Raw genomic sequence first — 26032 nt, 5'->3', positions numbered from 1 at the left:
AGGGTATTGGGTACAAGGAAAATGTAGAAACATTAATATTTCTCATCATAAGCAATTACCAACATTGCAAATGGTAAATGTAATAGTATAAAGATTCCGTTCACAGTACCAGTGAGAACTTTGAGGTCCTATATATAAACACTGTCTAAGCTGCTCAAGATAATTATAGATTAGAGTTATAGTTGTATAAGATGATTATATGTCATTAAATATATAATCAAAGGAGAAAAGAGAGATATGCCATATATAAGTAGTTTTATAAGTAAGAAAACAATGTCATGAACATGGTAATTCTCCTGTCTCATGTAAATCTAACAATGTCTCCTGAGTATTGAAAAACTTGAAAGATTGATCAGAAAATTCAAGGTCCGGTGATAAGTATAAAGGACTTGCTTTACTAGATGTTAAGACATACAATTTCTGGTTAAAAAGATGATTTAGCAGTAGCTGAAAGTTAATAAAAAAGAAAAAATTGAGATAATCACATTTATTTATAAACTTACAAAATAGGAGTTAAGTTACAAAAGTGGGAAGATAATAAATACTGCTGCTGTCATTGTTCTGAGACAGTTGTCCATGGGACATTGATCTCAGTTGCTCACTGGGTACAGCATCCATTCCTGGGTGACCTAATCCAGTTGTGGAATGAAAGTATGTAAGAACTGTGGAAGAAAATATAGGAAGCCATTATTCTTACTTTGGTAGAATATAATATCTGAAATGTGAGATTCTTTGAGGAAATATCTCCTGGAAGGGAAAAAATGTTAAAGTTGATTACATTAAAATTTGTCACAAAAGCCTTCATTTATGGCCATTTAAGTATATATTAGATTGAAGAGAGACAAAGATAAGTCCTGTCTCATTGAAAACTTTGCATTTATTTAAATAAATGATGTTGACAATATTAAGCCTTTTCATCAATGAAAATGTTTCCTTTATGAAAATCCCCAACAACATTGAGTGCAAGTGACTGTGGGCATGGATCTATAAGGCTGAAAATGTAAAAACCTGCCCCTGAGCTCCTCATGTTCACACTTGGAGATGTTCCTGAGCATGTCTCATTCACCAGGAAGTAGATATTATTTTTTAAATAAAACTATTAGAATTAGATGACAACTGCAACAATGCCAACTTCTACTAAGAACCGTAACAGTGAACTAAATTGGGATGAGTTTATTTATTTGATTGTGTACAGGATGGCGTTCCTGTAGAAGGAAGAGTCACAGCTCCTTCAGTGTAATGAATAGGAAGAGCAACACTGAGCAAAAAGCTATAGAAGAAAGCTGTAGGAGCTTTGGTAGTTTGGTTATTTGTGTAAAGTTGAACAAGTGAGCATAATTAACCAATCCATTATGTAGGGGTTCAGGTATATGTTGAGAAGTTGAAAAGCAAAATGAGAGACTAGTAAACAAAAAGAATTAATTCTTTTCCATCTGAGTAATGACCCAATGTGATCCGACTTGGGTGTGAAGGCTTTCCACACTTCCTGTGCTAACGTTCTTTCTAAACATGAGTTCAGATGCTAAGCACACTCAATGGCTTTCCTTCTTTAAAGGAAACATGTACATGCCTCCATAATTTAACCATTTACTATGCTTTAAAACATAAAATAAAGGGTGACCAGCATAAATTCTTGATAGAAGAACATTGTTCATGATTGACCAGTGAACACGGACCAGCTCGATTAGGAAATGTGTAAGTTGGAAAGCAGATCAATACATTTAGTAATCTTTTTGACTGCCAATTTTGAGTGAAATAATACGATTCTTAGCCTTTTGGAAGCAAGTGTAGTTTCCACCACCGCATAGAGCAGATTGGTCATTTTTTAATGAAAATAACAATTTATGTGTCATAGTTTGACTTTTGTTGTTTTTAAGTTGAAGCCTCAATGTCCTTCAAGAGCAGAAATCATAAATGAAATGGGCCTTATTTGTAAAATGAACTGGATACATGTGTCCACAGTGATGAGGCTTTAACAATGGTGTTTTCTCGAAGGATTCCAACAACTGGAGCTATACTAAACTGTTTATAGTTATAAGTCTGTTTATAGCAAATTAGAGTATGTCCAGCAGTGCATGCTGTTACAAACGTTTTTATAACCTTTGTTTTATTATATACAGACAAAAATTTCAAATTATATAGCTATGTGATGTAAGTATTGAAAAATTCATGTACATGCTAAACAACAGAAAAAAATCAGGGTAGTCTTGATCAATCAGGACGAAGGGGTGAACACAATAAATAAGGGTTATAGTCTTTGCACATTGGACAGAGTGTTATGATTTTGAGACAAAAAGAAAACAGAAAAAAGAAAAAAGTGTGAGAACCACTGTTCTGTAGTGTAAAACTATTTTGTAAAGAATGTCAGCTTTTATTATTTGACAGACCCACTGGAGAGCATATCATACAATCCTGCGTCAATGTAGTTTGACTAAAAATACTAATTAAAATGCATACCTGCAACAGTGCTTAAAACTGTTCTGTGTTTCCAGCGGTACTTGAAAGTGCTCTGTCCAGCTAGGTTCACCAGTTGCCTGCACTGGTGCCTGTGCTGGTGACCTGTAGAGTTGTGGAGGAGACTGCCATCCATAGTTTCGGTACCCCTCAAGGCTGCACAGTCTACATTTCCTAAGTTTGTCTGAATCCCCCTGCATCTTCTTAGGCAGGTATATTCAGACTTTTGTCCATACATGCACATATAAGTCACTACTTCCACGTTTTATCTCCTTTGAAGAGACCTGCCACTCTATCTAATTTAGTTTCAAAAACCATAGTAAGTGCACAATTTAAACTATTGTATGTAATAATGTATATATCTCTTTTGTTATTTATCTTCCTGGTTAGTCTACATATTATTAATATTACAGGAAAACTGAAACCACAGAAGCAGTGTAACAAGTTTCATAAAACTATATTTGCTTGTATTTGTCTTTGATATTTTCTTGACGCTTGGTTTACTTTCCTTTATCAAGTGTTAGAAATAGTATTTTGAATCCATGCCTACATCTGACAGATAGTATTGTTTATTTATTTACAAAGATTTGCTTTCCTTAGTCCTTAGAATGTTTTTAAAATTCATATTCTTCTATAAAGTTATAATTTAGGTCTTAATAGATGAAGATGCAATTTATGAGCAAGTAATATTTTAATATAAACATATAACTCAAGAATATTAATATAGAAACAAAGAAATGCTTTCATTGAAGAGATATATGAAGGTATACTAATAAAGATTCGATGCAGCTTTAACCAGAACACATTTATTGAAAGGGCACTTCATCAAGATGTCCATGTTATGTTCATATACCACTCACCACCTTTTAGAACATGATCACAGTCATCAGCCATTTCTGAGGTAGGAATGTAGAGAGGGTATTCTTCTTTTGGCTGTACCCCTTGGTTGTTATGATTTCAACTGGCATGGATAGCCTTCATTTGAAGTGTAGTAGAGTGTGTATTCTTCATATAAAGAGCTCTCTGTTTCCTTGTAGGAAGCCATTGCCAATCATCATTAGACTGTCTCTCTTTTCCTCCTTTGATAATGTTGCCTTTGATCCAGGTGGTTCATTGGAACTCTCCTATTCTTGGGCTTTTTGCTCTGAGCTTCCCCACTGCCACTCTTACTGTGAGACAAAGGTATTCTCTTTATTTCTGTTTTCAGCCCGAAATCACTTTTCTGTCTTTCATTGAGTGGTGGTTATTTATTTTCTACTATGTGGTTATTGGGTTTCCTTAATAGCCTCATGTGGAGGAGTTTTATTGAGGGCATTTTAATTTTGCCTTGATAGATTACAGTCACTACACTTCTCAGATCTCTTTAAAAATCTTTTAGGTAGGATTCTTGTCAAAGACACACTTTGCCAGAAGTAGCTTGTCTCCAATTTTTCTTCCATTTACCCAGATGTTGACTTAGGTTTTTCTCTGGTAGTGAAATTACTGATCACAGGAATCTATAGCGCATATGGTTTAGGTAGTACCCCATTAGTGGAAGGTATAGAGGGATTTGGAGGCACATTTGATTTGACCAGTCTTTTCTGTGCCATAGGGCTTTGGCAGATAATGCATTGTTGATTGCAGTGAGATAGACTTTATAGCCCCTTAGTCTGAGACCCATGCAGCCTCATGTATATGAGCTCATGGCACTCACTGCCACATTGTGCAACTTACTGTCTTGAAAAATCCCTTTGTTTATCCCTGGTTTTCCCACTGGATTAGTAGGTTCCTTGAGGGTGCCAGACTATCTTCTTTGAGACTCTTCTGTTGACAGAACAGAGCTGCGGTTAGTATGTGCAACTTTTGGGTATCTTCTTCACTCCAGATTGCCAAATTGAGCTGCAAAATATGGCAGCTAACACATTTAAATTCATGGTGTTTCATCTGTCTACTTCTCCAGCCAGACATTCTGATAGCTACTTCTCCTTCCAAAGAAGCATGTCCTTCAGGGAAGGTATACTATTAAGACTTTGGTGAAGAGCTGGGGCTGTGGCAGACTGCAGTGATCATGGCGCTGTTTGAGCAGATGAGAGCAAACATGGGCGAGTTGCTCAAGGGTATGGACAGGTACAATCCAAAGAACTTGGCTACCCTGGGGTGGTATGACCTAGAGGCCAACCTGGCTGTCCCTAAATTGTACCGGTTCAACCCAGCCTTCTTTCAGACCACAATGACTGCCCAGATTCTTCTGAAAGCCCTCACTAACCTGCCCTACCTTGACGTCACTCTGTGCAAATGTATGGTCAACCAGGCACATCAAGAAGAGTGGCCCATCTGGCAGGTCCTGTACCTTGATGACCTAACTGCTGGAGACCTGCTCCTTTTAAGCCTTCTGGCAAGCCCTGAATGAAAACATAGACCTCTTAGAAGGCATAACTGGCTTTGAAGATTTTGTCCAAAAATTTATCTACCATGTGGTGGACACCATGTACTAGCACACTGACCACTGGACCAAGAATCAGCTGAAGGTGTGGATGAGCAAGTATGGCTGGAATGCCGATGAGTCAGGGCAGATCTTCATCTGCAGCCACGATGAAAGCATTAAGCCCAAGAACATCGTGGAGAAGATCGACAGTGACAGTTGCCTTGATTCTTTTCTCTTTCAGGATGTATTGCATCACTTCATGGGGGCTCTGGGGTAAGACTATATGGAGTATGCATCCACCTTCTTTGGAGTAGAGATAGAATTGATTATTTGAACTCTGGTGCCTCAAAGATCACTTTGAAATCATATAGTTAGATATTGCTTCTGTCATGTTAGTATGTACTATAGGATTTATCAAGCAGCCTGCAACAAATTTATCCACAACGAATAATCTGTACTAGTGGTGATTTATTATCGAGAGGGTCCATCAGTGTTTGGAATCTGTGGCCAACACAGGGCATCATTGAAGATCTGCTGCTAGTTTCTTTCAGAAGAGTTTTCCAGATACAGCTTTCCAAATGTATCTTAAAGCTTAAGAATTTGTTTATGTTCATCGTGGTTAGTCTAGTGTTCTCTAGAACAGCAGAACCCATAGGAGCTCAGGGTCAGTCCTCAGGATCCCTTCACCTTGTCCTTTGTTTGTTTGTTTTTTGCTTCTATAATCTCTGTTTTACTTAAAAAAAAAAAATCACCCTAAAAATGGGCAACTTAGATGCAGGCAGAATCTGCCAAGTCAGGGTAAGCAAGTCCTCAATAGTTTCTGCCCTGCGAACAAGTCTGGCAGAGATATTAGGCCAGAAAGCTGAAGATGAGGCTCCAACGTTATACAGTGTATTGGGGGACTGCTCAGGAGGTAAACTGTCTTAAGTCAATTTGTACATTTTGGAAACTGCTAACCCACACTGCTGGTTCACTCAGGAATTTAAGTTTTATTCCTTCTCAAGTCTCTGAGGGGCATTGAAGACAAGATAATATAGTTCTATAACCAAGTTTAGCTGGTTAGGGGACAAGATCGTTTTAGATCACGATAAAGAAGTTAAGCTATTAGAGTTGAGATAAGATAGATACTGAATCTCATTCGGAAGTCTAGACCCAAGAAGACAGGAAAAACACTTATTTCAAAGGAGACGAATGCAGATGGCCAAGTCACTATGAATGTAACATATATAGTATTTAGTAGTCTCATGATTGTCACATGGTTCTCCCTGCTATATGTAGTTTGTTTTACACATGTGTAATAAAATAAAAGTATATATTAAAAAATAAATAAATAAAAAATATATAATATGTTCTGATTACATTTTCTCTTCCCCCAACTCCTCTAGGGCCCTTGCCACTTACCTACCTGCCCACCCAAATCCACACCCTTTCTTTCTCTCATTAGAATACAAATAGGGATAAAAATAATAATAACAAAATTAAAGGAAACAGACCAGATTGAAATAAAGCAAACAGAAGAAATAGAGCCAAAGAAAAAGCACAAGAAACACATATAGATGCAGAGACACATGTTCATACACACAGAAATTCCATAAAAACATAAAACTGGAAGCCATCATCAGTACAAAAAGGATCTGTAAGAAACAAACAAAGCCATGACAAAGCATGTTAAGACAAAGACCCTTCAAAAATGCCATTGAGTTCATTTTGTGTTGGCTGTATACTGCTAGGCACACGTTCTCAAAAGTAGTTATCAGAGATAGCTTCTCAGTTAAGGATGGGGGCATGTGTTCACTTCTCCTCTCATTGCCAGGACCCTTTCTGTCCCAGACCTGCGCATGTCCTGTGCATTCTGCCACAGTATCTATTGTATGAGGAAGCTTCTCTGATAATGGATAAGCTGATATATGACTATAGCAGAATCTTGTTAGAAGTCATTTTATTGCTATATTTCCTTTCCCCCTATATCCTTGGTTTATCAAGTCTGAGATTCTTGGCCACTGAAGCTGTGTAGCAAATAGATTTTATTGCATGGAGTGAGCCTTAATTCATGTCAGATATTGGTTGGTTACTCTCACAAGCTCTGTGCCAGCATTGCACTAGTATATCTTATAGTCTTGCCATCATTGTAGAACAGGGGCTTTGGAGCTGGGTTGTGTACCTTTCTTCTTTGGTGACATGCAGAGTACCTTCCAGTACCATGACCACTTCTCAGTAGGGATGAAGGCTCTAAGCACTATATCAAATTCTCCACATTCAGTGTGTTGTGTAGGTGTTTCCTGCAGCAATAGGGTCTTACCATCAGTTTGCTCCGCCTTGTGCTTTGAGACATGATCTTTCAGTGGGACCTGAGGCTCACTGTTTTGCTTAGACTGACTGGCCAGCAGGTCCTAGGGAGCCTTCTTTCTACATGCCTCCCATATATAGCTCATGCTACGTACCTGACTTTTTACTTGGATTCTGGAAGTAGACCTCATGGTCTCATGCTTGCTAAGCAAACACTTTGCTCCTGGTGGTGATTTTGTTCTGGGAAAAGTAGCTGCTTTTGAGCTGATTAAAATGGCATCAGATCCTAACTCTTTAGCTCACTCTCTGATGATCTTTGCTCATTTGTTTTACCATACTGAACTTCAGTTTCCTTCAGATGAGGATAATGTCCAAGGGGGTGGTGACAGTGTCTGGAAGGCAGATGGTTGGAAAGAACTTAACGCATGGTGGTTACTCTTATATTGTCCTTATACTCACCTTAAAAATAAGTGTTTGCTTTTTCTGTGCTGATCACACATAGAGCTTCCTGAGTATTGTCAACATTGCCTAGGTATCTGGTCCTTCTTATTTTTGATGGTTTTATTATTTAAATTAGATAGTCATTTCTGTCTCTTTTATTCTTTTCCTTGGTCATCAGAGGGGTGATATTCCTTCTGTTGTCTCTTTGTGGCAGAAATGGTAGTTATAGATAGTACATTGGCTCTGTAATATTTTATCTATTGGCTTTGCGAATGATCTGTTTAGCTATCTAAAAGAGAAAATGCAAGCATTTCCCCTTGTTTTATTTGTCATCATGGCCTGGGAAGAGGATAAGGAGAGGTCATAACTTAAGACAGCAGGATGGGTCTTCTCTTCTCCTTTAAACTGTGTTTGTCATGAGAACCCATTCACAAAGGGTATGCTATTTTTGTTGTTGCCATTGTTAATTGTTACTCTTTGCTTCTTTAATTTTTAATATTTATATATAGGTGCATAGATGTGTGTGTATGTATGTGTGTATGCATGGACATACATGTGCATGCATGTGCTTGTGGAAGACAGAGGTGAATATTAGATATCTTTCTCAGTGATTCTCTCTCATTGAACCTAATGCTTACTGATCTGGGTAGGTTCTGTTTAGCAAGCCCTAGACTAGAACCTCTGCCTCCCTAGCACTACCATTATAGGGATGGGTGGACAGCTGAATCATCACCTCAGCTACCTACCACACTTGCTTCTTATCTCAGCATGTCCATGCATTGAACATCTCTTGCTTTTTGCATACAGATGCATGTAATTTCCCTCCTATATTTAATGTATTAAGGTCTTTCATGCTTTCTGTGTTTAGGGCAGAGCAAAATATTTCTCCCATCTTTATCTCTATGATAACTACAAGATAAGAAAGGTGCTATGAAGTCTGCTATGTGAGAGGTAATAGAAGCAGGGAGGACAACTCACATATTTGTGAATATCCTGTGAATTCTAGGGCTCAGGAACCCCTGAAGGTGGTACACGGGCTGATCATGGAACACAGCCTCAGCCCATGCCAAGAAGACAACTCCATGGAGTCATGTCTGGTAAACCTGCCTCCCTGAGAATTTTTGTTGACTCTGGCATCTCAGGAACACATCTTTGGCTTGCTTAGCCAGGGATCTGACTATTCAAATTGAGTTTTGTATTATTCTGGAAGGTGGAAGAATTGGGAAGATCATGTCGGCTTGGAAGTGATTTTAAATGAAGGTTGACTATTCTCTGAAGATGCTTAGACTGAACCCAGAAGAGTGTGTCCACTGGAAGGTGGATGGATACCTCATCTGGAACAGCACCCTGACAAGCAATGTTTGGTTCAGCTGTCTGGCAGTCTCTGTTTCTCAGCTACAGTATCTTAAAACGTGGCCTATTTCAGATTTCTTCCCTTTTCTCCACTGGCACAAAGTCTCATTACAGGAGAGGAAATAAGATAGCAGCAGGGAGAGAATGAGGTCTCCTTTTTTGCAATATGCAGTATCAGTGCATTCCCTCCCCTGTGCTGATCTCTGTAATTTGATTAATTGGCATGTGGTGTGTTACAGAAAATCCAAGGAATGACAAAGCTGGTTCGATATCAATTAACTAAGGCAAGAATGGACTTCCCACAGAGACCCTAGGACAGCGCAGTGTTTAACTGGCCCTTTCAAACACAAGTCCTCCCCAATGAGAAGCAGACGATCCCAGTTGTTTAAGGAAATTAAGAACCATGGAAATTAGCAGCTCAAATCCACTTAGATGAGTCTGCTCTCCTTTTAATATAAGATATCCCAATCTTTCCTCCAAAGTGATTTGAAGATTTAATATTTGCTGAGATGCTTTAGTTGGATTTAAATAATATAATTGAATTTGCTTGCTACATCCATGGGATGTGAAGGTCTTAGAGCTCCTGTGGTGAGAGGTATGTGCATGTATGTGCATGTGAGTCAGGTCTGAGGGGAGTCTTTCTTATTTCTTTCTGAGTAGGTGAAATAGGATTAGTAGGTGAGGTAGTACTTACTGTAACAGGCTATATGTGTTACTCTCTATGTGACTGTCCTTGTTGTGGGGCTCAGAGCTCATTTATTTAGCTATAGGCTTTGATTGAGCTGAGTTGGATATAATTTGCTTTTGTTTGTACATGGCACATGTTCCTGGTGTCTTACTCCTAAGCAGGGTTGGTATAAAAGAAGATCTTGGTTAAGCATTTTTCCATGTTCATAGCCTTATGAAAGATAAACAGCTACAGGCTCTATTCCGTGCAGTTAGCATGGTGAGAAAGATGGTCAGCACATATAAATGAGAAATCACTTCTGATATAGGAAGAAACAAAGAATTTTTTAAGAATCTTGAACAAAAAGTTATGGTTGCAGATATCTCAGGTATCAAGAGTAGCATATTTGACAGCATCAACATACGACAATTGTGACACCTCCCTAGAGCATACAGTATGGAGTGCTTGGCACATGGAGAGGTGATGAAGGTAAAGAGGGAGGCATGAGCAGCTTCATGAAAGACTTCCTATATAACTTTTTGGACATCTGAACTTCAGGCTACAGAACAAAAAGTGGAGATCTTCAGTAATTTTGAAGAATAAGAGTGAGGCAATCAATGTGACGTTTTTTGATTAGTAAGCAGAGTACAACACCATTATGTAGATTTGATTAGAGGTGGAGAGACATATTAGAAAATGAATACAGCCCAAGAGACTGGTTAAGTGCAGGCCTGGCCAAGGAGATGGCAAGATGATAGGTACAAAGGTACTTGTAGGAGGTAGAACTGACTGGACTTCATCATTGTATGTGGGGTGGGGAGGGAACGTAAGAGCCTTGACATTGTTTTCTTGGTACGTTTGCAGAGTTACGGATGATAAGAGAAGTTTGTTTTGTGATAGAAACAGGAAAGGGCATTGAGCCTGGGCCACCTTTAGGTGGAGAATTTGCTCATGGAGTCTCAGCACAGGTTTTGGGTGATGTGCTTTTTGGATAAGGTTCTTAAGAACTTAAAGGCATTGCCTTATGAAAGCTAGAGTTAAGAGGTAAATATGTTCATCTAGGGCATGGTACTCAAATGGAGGAATATGGAGAGCTGAGAGTGAGGCTTATGGGTTACAAATGCACAGTGACAGTTGAAAGAAAGGGGAACTGTGTGGAAGATGGCAAAAGGAGTGATCGCCTTCCCTGAGAACACACGGTTGGGGTAGCATGATCTGGCCTAACAGCCGGTTTTCTTTTGTTTGGCTCACTTGTTTGGAACAAAGAATTAAATGTCTTCATTGAGCCAGAAGAGCCAGAAGAGGCAGAAGAGGAATGGCAGGCACAGGGATGAGGACATGAGCTCTAAGAAAGACCTTAAAGGTACAGTGATGTGATGAAATGTATCTAGGAGGCAGGGGCAGGGCATGTTCTAAAGCCTGTCCAGAGGAGAGTGTGTGTCAAAGGACCACTGCCTTCCTAATGCCAAGTATGAGTGAAGGATTGAAGCCTGGCTGCCTCACAGACAGGAGTGGTTACAGAAGGGGATGGAGGACTGGACTCTGCAAGCCTATTGGCTGTCTTCTCTTCTCAGGGAAGAGGGCAAGGAACATATATTTTTTTTTCCAAGTGAAGAGAGTAGAGTGAGAATGGTTATTCTAAGAAGTGGAATGTGTTTTTAGTGTGGTGTTTGATGTTAGTTGGATAGAACAGTTATAACTCTGAAATGTGCTTTTTAATTCAGTGTGTACTTGTTGACATAGTTCTAAATAAACCAAGTAATTAGTAAGGATGGCATGAAGCTACTGCAGTGTTGAAGACATTGTGGCCATTGTCTCTGCTTTGGAGGTCTTGCTGGTACCTAGAGAGCTTTGCTAGGGATGAAGCTATTTGAAAATCATGGTCATCCATCTTAATTCACAGTAAGAGTTTGATATGACTTTTGGGGCTCTGTTCCTTCTGAATCATGCTGATTACAGTTAAAGGAGTATGTTGTCTCCATATTCATTATTTTAATAGCACTTTTATTACAGAATAGATTTAGGTTTGCAGAAATGCTGCCAATAGTAGAGAGAGCTTTTGAAATCTCCAGTACCAGCTTTTCCACTTATAAAAACATCATATTAGCATGATACACTTATCACAATTAATTACGGTAGTAGCCAGCTTTTTGTTACCGTCACAAATTCCTAAGATATACCAATGTTTGAAGAAAGACTTATTAAACCTTAGTCACTTGGCCCTGATGACTTTGGCCTATGAGGACGTAGTAGGTCATGGTGGGAGGTTGCAATGCAGGCAGATGCTCACTTTGTAGTAGATGGGAAGCATAGAAAAACAGAGGTTGGGGTCTCATAATCTTTAAGAACATTCCTGGACAACAGGGATTCCTTTGTTACCTTTTTAGAAGTGAGCACAGGCTGACCTTCACAGACAAGCCTCTGGGAACATTTAAGATCTAAACCATAACAGTCAATCTTAAAGTTTTAAAAAAATATTTATTTATTATTATGCATACAGTGCTGAAAAGGGCATCAGATCACATTATAGATGGTTGTGAGCCACCATGTGGTTGCTGGGAATTGAACTCATGACCTCTGGAAGAGCAATCAGTGCTCTTAACCGCTGAGCCATCTCTCCAGCCCCCTTAAAGTTTTTTTTTTTAAATCCTTCTCTTTTTATCTTGTAAGACATTGTCTTGTGATTGTCCCCAAGCAAGTATTGGGCTATTTCGCTCAGTTGGCTCTTCTCATTCAGCATTCCTTGGCTGCTGACAGGAATGTGCTACTGTGCCCTTCCTGAGCCATTTTCTCTGCATTACTACCTGCACTTGCTTTTGTTTCTTACTTCCAAGCCTACTTGGTCTAGCCTCTTAGATTATTGTTGACCCTGTCAGAAGCTGGTGACTTCCAAATGCAGAGCTAAGCCAGTGTTTGTGTTGTCTGTCTTCCCATTTCCTTGGAAATCTTTTGAAACATCATCTCTTTCAGAAATTATACCATTGAGGGTAAAAAACAAAGGAAAAGAGTCAATTGGCATTTTACTAAGATGACCCTGGTGTCATTTATGTCTAGCTTTAATTTAAGATTTATTATGAATACAATTTTCTAGACATTAATCTTTTGAAAATAGAAATAAATAATGGGGAATACGTTTTGATGACAAATTTTGTAGCCTGGCCAGTAATGGAGCAGCTCCCTGTCCTCTGCCTCTAGATGGCACTGGTCTCATGCTGGCCTGCAATGCTTAAACTACAGGATTTGGAATAAAATTTTCTTCTCTCAGGCTGGCATCATGTGGTGTCCTGTTGTTGTGCACTCTGTACTCATTTTTTGTCTTAGCAGAACACAGAGTTAGGGAGCTCTGTTAGTGACAGTGTTCAGTTGTTACACAGTCCTGGATGAGTGTTGGGGAGCTTATAGATGGTATTTGTGTCTGTAATTTGCAGCAGACTCATTCTGAGCAATCAATACTGGATCTGTCTGTTCTCTCCAAGTCCCCTTATCACTTGTTAGTGAGTAGTTGTTCCCAATAGTTCCCCTGTGTAGAACTCAGTTCTCTGACAATTGCTTCCCTAACCTAGAGAATTGCCAGTGGGGCACAGAGAGTAGGAAGGACTCCGCTTATCAAATGCAAATACTTAGTCATTGTCTTGTATTTAATGAACCTCTTAGGTTTTCATTTTAAACACCTCAGTTATTATTGTCTGCCAAAAGAAAAATCTCCTGATTTTCTTCAGTTGCCTAAGACGTCTCATATTACTACTGAGAAAGTAACTATTTGTTTCGCCTAATTTGACTGTAAATCTTTCAGTACACAAATCTTTCAGTCTTTTCTGTTAGGTCCTTTCTAATAGAGCTATGTGACTATATTAGACTCTTAAACAAAATGACATGAAGAAATGACCATAATGTAGACAAAACGTTCTGCTATCCAGAATTTCACTCGAAGACAATTTTGAAGTCGTTTTTCCCCTCTTCCTTCTCCATTCACCGCCGCCCCCCCCCCCCGCCCCCCATTACAACAGTGATTTCCATAACCAAGATTCGCGGTGCTGCCCTCCTGCCTTCCATGCACTGACCTTGTGTAGTACCTGTGTTGCTTGGCTGAGGAAGCGGCCTTAGTTCCCATTCACATTACTCATGGTGTTCTGTTCACTCCTTATCCCCTTCCCCTCACGTTTGATACCGGGCAGAGCAAGACTGCCTCATGCTACACCCACCGTCTTGTAGCCTTCTTGCTTTATTTCCTCAGACAGGGACTTTCTTAGAAACGTCATGTAGCCAAATTGCTTATATAATAGTGGCTGCTAATTTTTCCAAAGGTTTGTAATTTTCACATGTGATTAAAATGATTTTCATCACATCTATTTTAATGTTACAATGCAGAAATATCTTGCAGTTTAGAAACACCACACTTGATTCATATTTTTGTTTCTTAAACATAGTCCTCTGCTTCTATCACAGTTTCTTAGTTCACCGCTTTCCTAGCTATTGTACGGTCTTCCCACCCCCCAAAATATTGTTTGAGACTCTCCCTGTGTAGCCCAGGCTAGTTCAAGCTTATAATCCACCAGCTTCAGTCTCCTGAGTGCTAGAGTAGCAGCATGCGTGATGTTGTTTAGACTATTCATGAAGAGCTCCCCAATGCCTACTTTCCCAGAGAGCCTGAGAAGACCATCTTCTCCTTCCACCGTCTCCTGGCCCAGGACTCTTGTAGAAAAAGTCAGTTGCTTTTTGTCAGCATCTTCAGGTTAAGTGCAGAGTTTATTAGATGTGTTCTGTTGATACCCTCCCAGCATGCCCAAGAAGGACCCTGGCTTCTCAGTCTGTGTCCATCCAGACACCTTTTATAGGGGATGATTAAATATTTTCATGGATACATCATCTTTCCGAGTTTTATATACTGTACAGAATGTCCCAGACCTGTCTTTTCCTTCTGGGGAAATCTTGTGAACAGTTCTCATGTTTGAGAAGTGTTTCTAATCCCTTATGATCTCTCTCTCTCTCTCTCTCTCTCTCTCTCTCTCTCTCTCTCTCTCTCTCTCTCTGTCTCCCTGTCTCTCTCTCTCTGTATGTTTGTGTGTGTGTGTGTATGTTTGTTAGTGTGTGTGTGTGTGTGTGTGTGTGTGTGTGTGTGTGTGTGATCCATTCAGCTCTAAAATGTTTCTTGCCTCAGCTTCTTTTCCTTTCAGTGACTTTATTTTCTCAGTAGGATGAAAGAGCTGCAGTGGAGTCAAACACAAGGGTCTTAAAAGGTTTTCCAGGATGCTCTAGGACGGTCCAGGCTATCCAGGATTCTCTAGGACACTGGTCTCTCCTATTGTACATTGATTTAGATATTTACATTGTTTCTAACACTTGGCATTTTACTGTGAGTAGTGGCTAGTGTGGAGTTCCACTGTATTCCCTTTGTGTGGGAAGCACTCCTTGAATGCTCCCCAAATGGTCCACGTTAGTGCAAGTTCACAGATGCTTAGTCTACACAAAAGGCAAACTTAACTGGGGATTGTTAAATTATGTCTGTGTTTGCACATGCTTGCAGAGACTAGAAGTCAGCCTTTGTGCTGTTCTTCACGAACTGTTCACCCTATGTTAAGACAAGCTTCATTGCTGGACTGGGACGCATCAGCTAGACAGGGCTGGCCAGCCCGAGAGTCCCAGGCATCTGGTTGTGGCTGCCTTCCTCGCACTGGAATTTTAAGTGTACATCATCAGATATGTTTTTTTTTCCTTTTTATGTGGCTTCTAGGCCTCATATTTGTGATGCCCTCACTTTACTGATTAGGGTATATTGTCCAGGCCCAAATAATAATAATAATAATAATAATAATAATAATAATAATAATAATAATAATAATAACAACAACAACAATAACAACAACAACAATAATGAGAGCAACCACAATAATAATGATAAGGATAACAACAACAACAACAACAATAATAATAACAATAATAACAATAATAACAACAACAATAATAATATAATGATTCTTGCACAATAAACCTGTCTTATTTGGAATAATTTATTATCATTTGTGTATAGTTTATCAAGTAATATAACTGTATGAGACATGGAAGCTCAGTCATTTTCTTACTTTATATCAAATTCTTCATCCTGTCTATTTGGTCCTTTCTGTATTGAAGCCAGGGGAGTGCTCTGGGTCCCAGACTGGATCACAATTGTAGAGTTGGTTTTGATCCAGCCTCCATCTCATATTGTGCAATGGTACTTCTTGCTAAACCTCTCAGACCCCTGGGTTCTGGAGAAACTGGGATATAATAAGTGATATGAGCATTTCATGAAAACATGTAATAAGTAAGGCAGAAAATACCTGTTGCCATCAGCTCATGGTTCTGTGAACTGCAAAAGAGTGTTATAAGCTCTGTCACAGAAATGCAGAGAAACAGGCAGCATGGCTAGAATTTAGCACTCACACAGAAGGCTTGCATTGCTGAAGAAGCAAATGGTCTCTGGATATTTAAATAAGCAAATAGAAAAGGAATTCCTACATTGAGAAGCACAGCCCAGACCCACATAGCCATCTGTAATTTCATTCTCATGATCCCTTTCCCTTTGGCTGTTTAGAAATTTGCATGTTTATATATTATTTTTTATAAAATTTGCATATATATATATATTTTTGTTTGTTTTTTGAGACAGGGTCTCTCTGTGTAGCCTTGGCTGTCCTGGAGCTTTGTAGACAAGGCTGGCCTTGAACTCACAGTGATCCACCTGCCTCTGCCTCCTTAGTGCTGGCATTAAAGGCATGAACCACCACGCATAGCTTGAACTATATTCTTAACATCTAGAATGCCTTGAAAATCATTTTTATTTTCTAAATTTTAAATTTTATTAGTTTTGTTATCTATACCTCTATCCCACGGTACTCAAACTCTTTGGTAGCTTCGCTTCTTCCCTTCCTTGCCCCGATACTGGCCAGTGGAACCCTACTCCTAGCATATTGGGCACCATATGTAAAAGTAACATTCACCTGGCTCAGCTGTTGTCTGTGAGGCTTACTGCCTCTTCCTACTAAACTAGGCCTAGTCCTAGAAGCTTCTAGCCTCTGTATAATTTAACATAAGCCTAGAATGTTTTTGGCTTAAAAAGCTCGCCCTTCCTTATTCTTTCTGAGCTCTGGGCTGGCTGGCTCAATAGATAATGGTTGCAGAGAGAGAACTCAGAGCAGAAAATGAGAAACCAGAAGATTATAGCAGATTGCTGAGTTAGTTTGGAATCAAGCAGAACAATTCAGTGAGAAGCTGAGAGAAGCCATATTGAATTAGACAGTTTGGGGAGGAGTTTGAGCCAGAACTTGGCTCTTTTTCCTTCTTTGATGTGGCCATAGACTCCCCTTAGAATCTCTTCTTGCCCCAGTGTAGGTTTTATTAGAAATAATGGCTGTCTCTGATTTGATGCTCTTATAGCTCTTCTGTGCCACATTCTACAGATGGTTTCACATGCTACTCCTTCACCTCATTTCTGTGGTTTCCAATCTTTTATGTTTTCTGTATGTTCCATATACCTTTTGGTCATATTCATATACTCACTCTGGGGGTTAGAGAGCTCTGGAACTCACTATGTAGCTCTTACTAGTTTTGAAAATAGTCTTACAATGCTTAACTTCTTTTATTTGGCTTTGTCTTAAGCTACAATGTAGTGCTAGAGTAGGAAATCTCCTGGTCAAGAGACTAGAATCCCAGTCCTGAGTGTAGTCCCTACCTTCTGGTTGGGCTGCTTCAGACCTTTGGCCAAGGGCTTACTCCTAGGAAGGTGGGCTCATCTTAAGCCATGATAACGAGATAGGCAGAATAATTCACTCTTTAATGAGACACTGTACTAGTCCATCCCAAAGCCCTCACCGCTAGTGGAGAAGCGTAAGGACTACAGCCATGTGGTGTCATAGGTCTGCCTGTTTTCTGAACTATTCAGTAAAGCAATGACCCTTTCTTTAGTTCTTATTCTTTTCATAATGTTTTTGCTCCCACACCCCCATATATTTTGGCTTCCTTACCCTTTCTCTAAAGCTTCACAGGCCCACTCAGTGTCTGATCTCCATGTCAGCTTAAACGGCTTAGCCTTCGCCTTCTTTCTTCCATTCTCTTCTAGGCAGCAGCTGAGGTTTTACAGCTCACCTGCCCTGTGGTTCTTTTTTTTTTTCTTTCACTGTAATAAAATTGTCCTAGTGCCTCCATTTGAGCCAACTTTTAAAAGTCTTTTGTTAATGATACTAAGAACCCCCAAAAAGGACCCTATTTCCCCTGTATAAATAGAAGTTATTTATATTTCTTAATACACACTGAAGTTAGGACGTAAGTATTAACCAGGAGTGTTCAGCTGTATACTTCACTGAGTTCCCTTGAGTAATGTCAGTAGGCTCGCTTTAACTATTGTGGTTCCTTCCTTGCCTCCTGAGATGTTGGTGGATCTGCACAAACACTTGAGTGCTTCTGATTTGTTGGCAGTGGTTTGTCATGGTCTATAATTGAGTCAGTTATCTGCTGACTGTGGGACTTGGAGAAGACACATTTTTGAGTTGGAGGTTCCATCTGTGTGAAGAGGTGGCGTGGGGCAGTCAGCAGTGGCAGGGCTGTGTGTGGTGCAGAGGAGGATCATGTGCTTTAACAGTTACAGCACACTTTATTACTAATGTGAGGTATGCAGTAATATCAGGCAAGTCCTTTGAGTTTGGAGAAAGGCACAGCAGGTGAGCATGCACACTAGTGCTTGTTTTCTTAAGTAGTGACTGACTGTCAGCTGTGCCAGGATCCTTTGTCATGTCTTCTATGCTGATCCTTTAGAAAAGCCACCTTGTAGCATTGTGCAAAGCTTTTGGCTAAGTGTTAACTAGAAATTGTATTGCTTGAGGTGTCCATCCTTAGCTGAGTTCAGGAAAACCAAAAAAGAAAGCCAAAACAAAAAAAAAAACAACCAAAAAACAAAAAAACAAAAAAACAAAATCAAAACAACAAACAACAACAACAACAAAACAAACCCAAAAAACCGCATTGGATTAAATGTGAAGGCTTTGACTTATATGATCAGATATTTCTCCTCAGGTCTAATGCAAATTTGAGAGAATTTTCCATATTTCATGGTTTTTTTTTACTTAACAATATAATGAGATTTGTGCCAAATAGGGATCATAATCTTCAGAGTATAGAGAAACATAAGGTGATTAGCACATTGAAAAATATATTTGGGCCGTCTGCTCTGTTGACAGCATACAGAGTGGGAGAAGATCTTTGCCAGACAAGGTGTTAATATCTAGAATATAAAGAATTGCAAAAGCTAAACATCAAAAGAACAGAACTGTCAGTCAATAAATTGGTGAATGAAATGAACAGACTGTTCTCCAGAAAAGAAACACAAATGGACAATAAATACATTTAAAAGATGTTCGATATCCTTGCCAGTCAACAAATCCAATTACAATGTCTCTAAGATTTCATCTCACCTCAGTCACCATGGCCTCCACCAGGAAGTAAAAAGTAAAAGATGATAGCTCGCGTGGGGGAAAGATTGCCCTATGAGTTCTGGTGGGCGTGTGAACTGTTGTGGCTACTGTGGGGTCAGCGTGGAGGGTTATCAAGAACTAAAAGTAAAGCCGGTGTATGACCAGCTCTACCACCTGTGGTCACTACCTGAAGTGCTGTGTGCATCCTACCCCACAGACACTTATCCACCCGTCCTCATAGTAGCAAGACAATGGCCCTAGCCTAGTTGGATGCCCATCAACACATGGGTGGATTGTGTAAATAGGGTCCATATGCACAGTGGGATTTCCTTCAACTATAAAGAAAAATGAAATTGTATTTGTGGGGAAATGGATGAATCTGCAAGATATTACATTTAGCAAGGTAACCCAACCTCACACAAACACGTTATGTTCTCTCTCGTATGTGGAGCCTGACTTGAAATATTTACATGCGTGTGTGTGTGTGTGTGTGTGTGTGCGCGCGCGCATAGATCCTATAACCAGAAGGGGGCAGTGAGTGATAAGGGGAAAGGAGGTGTTGAGGAAAGGGGCAGGTAATAAACACAGGTGACAAGGGAAGCGTGAACACGAGGCTATTGGATGTTGGTGAGTACAAGAGGGAGAAGTGGGTGTGAGAGATAGAAGGATTCACAAAAGTAAATTATATTTGAAATCTCATAAAAATCTAAAACCAGTTATCTGTATTTTGCCCACGAGCACCTATTCTTTCTCCTTTTTACCACTAATGAAACGTTCCCCTTCATGGGAGTCATCATCTCTTTACTTCCCACTAGGTGTGGTTCCAGTCCTAGAAGCAGCAACTCTGTGTTTCTGTACTGAACAGCAAACATTGTGTGCTGTAACAATAAGACCTGATCCTTGTACTGTTTGTAGTATACAATGCTGAGGGTTACATATTCCTCCACACCCTCACTCCTCTTTTAGATTCATTTACTTTATGTGTGAGAGTTTGCCTGCATATGTGTATGTATACCATGCTTGTATACTATGCCCATGGAGGTCAGCACAAGGTGTTGGATTGCCCGGTATTGGAGTCATGATGGTATGGGAGCCATAGTGTGGGTGTTGGAGACCAAGCCTGGATCCCTCCCTCTCCCCCCAAAAGAGTGCTTTTTACTCACTGAACAATCTCTTTATCTCCCACCATGTACCTTTTTTGTCCTTCAAATGACATTTGTTGTATTATCTCTATCTTCACATATAATCTTATTTATTGGGAAATATGCAAATACATAAAAACAGCAAGAAAAAGGGAAAATTATGAGTACTCCCACCACATAGAGATGATAAATATTCTATTATTATGGGTTTCTTTTAAATTTTGAATTGTAAATGGTTATGCAATGGCTCAACATAATCCTAGTTAAATAACATTATTCCATATAAACTTTTCTATAAAGAAAGATTAGTGTTGCTTGTTAATTTAATGTAGTTACTAAATTATTTGCTTTGAATAGAAAATAGTGTTCTTGAACCTAAATCTCTGGAAAGTGTACCTCCTCCAAAGCTTAAAAATCCATTGGGAAGGTTTGTTTGTTTGTCTGTTTTTAAAAAACATATTTTAGTAATTAAAGGGCTATTAGTATTCTCATCTATTTACCTAATGCTGAACGGGCTAGAAATATTTAAAATGGTCTTTCTTTTAGTTTTATTTTATGTGTGTGGTGTTTTGCCCACATGTATTCTGGGTACAGCATGCCTGCCTTGTGTTCATGGAGGCCAGAGGAGGGTGTCAGATCCCCTGGGACTGGACTTATAGCTGGTTGTGAGCCACTGTGTGGGTGCTGCACTTAAACCATGTTTCTCTGGAAGAGCAGCCAGTGTGTTTAACTGCTGAGCCATCTCGCCAGCCCCCAAAAGTATTTTTGGAGTCGTCTTCAGTTCCATCATCCCGTATTATGATGATATATTGTCTGTTCAAATAATATTGCTTAAGAGATTTAGTTTTTGAATGCAGTCACAAGTCATTTCGATAGAAGGATGGAATTCTGAGTGATCAGATTGGGAAAGATTTCACTCAGAACCAGGCTGGGCATGGTGGCCAGTGCTCAGAACTGGAGTGTGGAAAGTAGTAGAGCTGCCCCTATTTGAGGCCAGCCTAGGCCGTAGAGTGGGACCTTGTCTTAAGTAAAAAAAAAATTGTAAGATTAGACATACACCCTGTGCTCAATATGCATCTCTACAAAACAAATTTACAAACAACCCAGGGCTTAAAATATTAAAAACATTCACTTCCTGGGAGTCTTGAGGTTGAAAACGCCCTCAACTGAGGTCAAAAGGCTTTCTCCTGATTAGTATCTGTCCACGACCTAAAATCACCTAACACAGATTCACACTGTTGGACAGTGCTGTTGGAGGAATGGCGAAACAGTACCAATTGTTTCAGCTACTGTAATCCTAAGGCATAGAAAGTATAAAGTGTTTATAAAATCAAATCTAAAAATATAAATAATAAAACATGTTTTATTTAAAACAATCATACTTGAGCTACCAAGCCAAAAGAAGACAGAGAGAAAATTTAAGTGCATATGGGTACGTGAAAGGAGCCAATTAGAAAAATCTGGATGTTCCTTGCTTCCAGTAATGATGTTTTGGAAAATATAAAACTATAGACTGAAGTGTAAAGTTTAGTGGATACCAGGGGTACTTAGGAGAGACACACAAATTGGCAGCGCACAGGTAACATTTAAGTCATTGAAACTATTTTGTATGGTGTTAAATAGTGGCTACATTTCATTGTACATCTGAAACCCCATAGAACACGCAGCTCCAGTAGTGCTCGCTAGTGTAAACTCTGCTGCAGTGCGCAAAGCTAGTCCACACTAACAACTGTGGTGGACTGTTAACATGTCAGGGTACGGCCACGAACAAGGCGTGGCCTTTGGTGGAGATGATGTTAGCAGAGGAAGTGTGTGTGTGTGAGTGTGTGTGTGTGTGTGAGTGTGTGTGTGTGTGTGTGTGTGGTGTGTGTGTGGTGTGTGTGTGTGTGTGTGGTGTGTGTGTGTGTGAGTGTGTGTGAGTGTGTGTGTGGTGTGTGTGTGTGTGGTGAGTGTGTGTGTGTGTGAGTGTGTGTGTGTGTGAGAGTGTGTGTGTGAGTGTGTGTATGTGTGAGTGTGTGTGTGGTGTGTGTGTGTGTGTGTGTGTGTGTGTGTGTGTGTGTGTGTGTGTGTTGGAGGCATGTGACATATTGATACTTCTGCCTTCCTCTCTTGCTCCCAACTTAAAACTGCTCTTCAAAATTAATCTTAATTAATAAACAAAATAATATGGGAAACAATGCAGCTCTAAGTTGTTAAATAGACCATGTAGACATATTTGCTTGAATTACAACCTTTCTGCCCACGTGAGGTATAGTTCAACCCAGAATGACACTCTGTAGAGTGCTCATATCCCCTTTACCTTCCTTAAACTGTGACAGTCCTCAGTCTTTTTTCATTTCAAGCAGCGGTCCTCAACCTTCCTAATACTGTGACCCTTCAATATAGTTCCTCATGTTCACGTGACCTCCAAAGATAAAATTATTTTTGTTATTACTTCATAACTGTAAATTGGCTGCTGTTATGAATTGTAATAGAAGTCTTTCGTATGCAGGTTACCTGATATGTGACCTCTGTGAAAGGGTCATTCAACCTCCAATGGGTTGGCAGCCATTAGCTTAGAGTGACCCCGACTCTCTTCACAGTTCTTTCCTAATCTTTCATGTGATGTTGCTGACTTAGACATTATCACATATTGTCTCATGATCAGACTTGAGTTATGTATTTTTGACAAAAGAAAAAAAGGAAAATATTTTCTGTCTTTGTCAGTACATTGCTTTGGGGGACAGGGTATTGATACTTACAGCTCTTGGTTACCCTGGAGCTAATTATTTGGGAAAGATAGTACATATTTATTTAATTAACATTACTAATTAACTGACATAATTAAGACGTTTCCTATGGAACCCACTTTATAACTGTAAAACCCTGTTTTTCACATTTCCCCACCAAGTTCAGGATCCATTGGTCATCATCTGAGTTACTGTGGCTTTGGCAAACTTTCTTCTTCTAAATGCATTCACTAGAATTTTATTGTCTGTAAGTATTTATTTATTCAGTATTTAATATCATCATGGCTTCCTGGATATATTTTCCATATCTGTGGTGTCATCAATGCTCAACTTATTTATATAATGTTATATAATATTATTTATATAATGTTAGCCATGTGACCCCTGTGGTGGTCTCCTGTATCTTTGTCTGTTGTTATTTTGTGTCCAGCAGAGTATCCTTGGTTTATCTTTTAGAATCAGTTATTTTTCTAGGGAATTCTCCTTTTATAAGAATGGTATTAAGAAATGCAGACTTGGGTGTGCTTATTGTTATGGGCAATAACATTTTGTCTTGGCCTTCTCAGACACAGCCAGGAAATCTATGGACATCTGTTTCTATATTGACATGTATCTGTACATGTGTCGAGTTCTGCCGATACCTCCAGTCTCAGGCCAGCACCAAACAGCTGCTCCTGGATATCCCCATAGCCATTGCCATTTAGGGGCTTGTTCTTCTTGCCCATAATGCTTTTAACACACAATAAGCCGGAGAAGGAACTAAAAGTGGTTTCAGAATTGTTACCATATATTCTTCTCGAAAAAATGACTGACTTGTGTACCGTATTTTTTCTGTAATTACGTTTCTAGGCTTACAAAGTGACTTAATATAGTATTTTTCAAAGTCACTGCAGCCAGTGCTTTACTCCCATTGGTGTGACTGTGCCATTTAAAACAAACCACATTTGGGGTGCTCCACACCTCTGTGTTAGTTTTCTTTTACGTGTTTTGAGTGGATTAAATATTATTAACTTGATTCTGGAATCCGGAACTATACAAAAGTTTTACTTAGAGAATCATCACTGTCTGTGCCCTGCCCACCTTCACGCTCCATTCCCACTCACCTGCATGTCCTTTGTTTCTGCTCACTTCCCTGGGGCCGGCCCATTCTCTAGTGTCTGGTTTACCCTTCACTTACTCTCTTTTAGGTACATGAGGGCCATCTGTCTTCATGTCCCTGCTGCATCCTGCAGGAAACATAGCATTTGCTCCTTTGTACTTGGTGCTCCCCCCACCCCCACTCTGTCCCCTCTCCTCTCTCTCCCCCACCATCCCCTCTCCTCTCTCTTCTTTCTGTCTTGCATGTTGGAAATCTTTTCCTACAAGTTCAGGAAGGTCTTCTGCATTGTCTTTTACACTTGAAATGTGTTCACCTATGTAGACTGCCCACAGTTTATAAAACGTTTTTGTTGATTATTTTGAATTGCTAAAAATGCCGGAAGGACATTGTACAGGTGCAGTGGCTAGTTTAGTTACCAGCTTCACTCAGTCTAGAATGACCTGGCAAGAGAGTCTCAAGGAGGGAGCTTTCTGGGCTGAGCTGGCCTGTGAACATGGCTGTGGGGCATCTTCTTGTTTTTAATAGTGTGGGAGAACTCAGCCTTTCCTTCAGCCTGAGTCCTGAACTCTATTTACTATACAGAAAGTGGATTATTTTCAGCACTCATCCGACTCACACTTAAGGCCCAGGGTTGTAGGATCTTCTGAAAAGACTTCATTAGCATTTAGAGGAGATTTCCACAAGTCTGGGTCTTGTTGGGGGAGTGAGTCTGTAGTGTTCAGCAGATGTTCTGGCTTGGTCAGCTACTTGGCTTGCACTCTGTCTTGCTGGCGTGCTCAATTGGAACTCACATGCTCAGCCTTGCCTTTAGTGTGCTGGGAAGGCAGACATTCTCAGCGGTGGTTTGCCTCATGTTTTGCTGGTTTCATGCTACTTCGTAGAGTTTTGTTTAGTAATTCTTATCTACTTTATTGCTTTCTTTGTGCCTTTAGCATTTTTTTTTTCAGCTCAAGAATTGTTCTAACCAGTGTAACAGTACTAGAACTGACAACCCTTTAGTAAAACATTGTCTCCCACAGGACTCAGGGGTAAACAATAATTGGTTATTTCTATTTCTTGACCCATTTTCCTCATAGGTAAAATTGATCTGCTATGACACATTGGATATGCGTGTGTGTGTGTGTGTGTGTGTGTGTGTGTGTGTGTGTGTGTGTGTGTGTGTGAAGTATACCTGTGTGTATGCACACAGAGGCCAGAGGTGGTTATCAAATGACTTCCTGTCTTACTCTCCAATGTGAGCTTGGAGCTCACTGCCTTGGTTAGCTTGGTTGCCCAGTGATCTCTAGGGAGCTTCCTGCTTTTGCCTCCCCAGCCCTGGGTTCCAGGGTGCATATCACTGTGCCTGGCTTCTCATGTAGCTCCTAGGGATTGAGCTTAGGTCCTCATGGTTATGTGGCAAGCATTTACTGACAAAGCCATCTCATCAGCCTTGATACTCTACTTTATTGTGAAAGTAGCATATGATTCCTGACATCTGTGGCTAATTATGATACTGAGGAAATTTTGTTTAGTTGTTGTAGTCTGCCATGTACTCTGTATTTTCACTGTACTTACCATAAAAATGTGTGAATTCAGCATGATCTCCTCTCATGTATCATGAGCTGAGACTTAGCTATTATGTAATTTGCCCATGATTTCATTTATAATACGTGGCAGAGATATGTGCAAAGCTCTGAAATGGGTTTTAGAAATCGAGTATTAGAACTCTAGGAGGCTTCCTGTCTTCATAGACTTTATAGGATTTAATTCTTAAACTGTACGTTTTTACTTAGTCTTAGATCACATTGGGAAGATCCTGTGGGACACTTAGGGATACTATTTGAGAGTCTAAAGCTTGGCATTTCCATTAGAATTGAGGATAATGTCTCTTGTAAGGAAATGACTGTAAATTCAGGCAAATGTAAAACAGATCAGCAAAGATCCTGGAGGCATTTTTAATTCCCCAGGGAGCCTCAACACTGGGTAGCTCAGAGCTTGGCTTAAAGTTAGTACAAAGTATTATAAATTTCAATGT

At 39.7% G+C, this 26032-nt stretch overlaps 1 protein-coding gene and 1 pseudogene across 10 annotated transcripts in view; both read left to right on the top strand.

Moving 5' to 3' along the window:
• Positions 1-26032, top strand: part of FARS2 (phenylalanyl-tRNA synthetase 2, mitochondrial) — a 402529-nt gene that overhangs the window by 81374 nt on the left and 295123 nt on the right. The gene's annotated exons all lie outside the window — the stretch shown is intronic.
• LOC311605017 (eukaryotic translation initiation factor 3 subunit K-like) lies at positions 4502-5135 on the top strand (annotated as a pseudogene). Its single transcript has one exon. The product of its transcript is annotated as a eukaryotic translation initiation factor 3 subunit K-like (transcript).

The sequence above is a fragment of the Acomys minous genome, assembly GCF_964271855.1.
Source record: "Acomys minous genome assembly, chromosome: 9".
Taxonomy (NCBI): Eukaryota; Metazoa; Chordata; class Mammalia; order Rodentia; family Muridae; genus Acomys; species Acomys minous.
Note: the sequence above shows the minus strand (reverse complement) of the source record. Positions and strands in the feature narration are given on the sequence as shown.